The sequence below is a fragment of the Nicotiana attenuata genome, unplaced genomic scaffold, assembly GCF_001879085.1.
Source record: "Nicotiana attenuata strain UT unplaced genomic scaffold, NIATTr2, whole genome shotgun sequence".
In the NCBI taxonomy this organism is placed as follows: Eukaryota; Viridiplantae; Streptophyta; class Magnoliopsida; order Solanales; family Solanaceae; genus Nicotiana; species Nicotiana attenuata.
In genome coordinates this window covers 413,783-415,427 of record NW_017670883.1, presented here as the reverse complement: position 1 = coordinate 415,427, position 1,645 = coordinate 413,783, and positions in this window count along the sequence as shown.

Genomic DNA, 1,645 nt, shown 5'->3' with positions numbered 1-1,645 from the left:
GATTTAATCACATAACAGTTGCTTAGATGGCAACGAGAGTAATAAAGTATTCAAATAAAAGCATAGACTATGAAAATGACAAGAGCACCAGTTAACATTCGAGGACGAATGTTCCAAAGGGGGGGATGATGTTACATCTCGCGTTTTTTTTCCTACGTTAAAATTTCATCTTCAGTTAATTGACGTAGACTCGGGGATGAGCTCATTTTGACGTTAACGTATTTGCGTTATTTATAACAAGCGATACATAAGTGTCCTGAAGGATAAAGGGATACACGGATTAACGAAAACGAGTTTCATTGGGAATGGCCAATTTGGCATAAATTACGGGTCGAGCGATAATATCCGATAATTATGAACTAGTACCATGTAAGGCACCATATGACCACGGTAGTAAAATATATAAAGTATATAAGGAGTATTTTAAAAATAAATAGAATTTTAAGTAATTTATGATAATTTTTAAATTATGCGGGTAATTAATTAATTACCGGGTAACAGGACATTACCCAGTTAACTAATAAGTGGATAAAAAATTATTTTTTTTAAATTATCCCACCACCCCACGTGGCAAGAAGCCACAAAGTTGAAAATGACTAAGTAGTCATTTTGCTAGATGGCTATTAAATAAACTAACCAAGCATGTTATCTAGTCTTAAAGACTTGTAAAGTATATCCATATCGTTTAGTGGGAAAGCCTTGAATATCCAAGAATCTGACGTTAGCATCATTTTAAAAAGTCTTTGGCTTCATTTCATTTCATGTTTTGAAATAAAAAACGTTAAAGAACATAAGCTTTCAGAGGATCCATTTCGTTTCAATTTGGCGCGGTGAATGGGTAAGCACTTCTTTCAAGATCAAAAAGCCAATACATTCTGCCTTGAACCAGCAAAAACGTGAAAAGAAAACTTTTACATTTTATATTAAACCAAAAACGTGAAAGAGCTACAAAGTTTTAGCCAATTCTGATTTCAACCAAAAAGCAAAATCATTTTTTTCGTTCACCAATTCAATGCTAGCCAACGTTTCAATTTCAAGAGCTACCAAGTTCGTTTATGAATTTCGAGAGTTTCAAAGCAGAGTTTCGTCCATATTTTGCAGAAGCAGATTCGTTCAAATAATTCCGGGAACAGGTATGTTAAGGCACTTCCTTCTTTCTTTTGGCATGATCTAATGTGAAATCAATACGCTATTTCATAATGAATATAATCCTAGCAACTAAGGTTGTCCATGTTGATCTTTCCGTACAAAGTTATTCTTAGAAAGTATGTATGATCCGTAAGTCCTAGTGAAGTTCATATTGAAGGTATGTATGTCCATAATGTTCTCAAATCACTCTAAGAGGTTTAGAACGTGATTCCATGAGTCGAGCATGCATTATATATATGTATCTATTTTACTCTACCGAGCCGCGCTATAGTCGGTCGGGTACGGCACCTATTGTGCAACCACCGATCAGTTGGGTTTACCGAGCTCCACATGGCCGGGTATGATTCTACCGAGCCTTATGATGGCCGGGTACGTTTTTACCGAGTCCTCTTTGAGGCCGGGTACGATATGATGATGATGATGCCCACAGAGGCGTATGTTTTTAAATGTTTATGTATATATATGTATTATGCATTTCATGTCAGTAGCCCCAGAG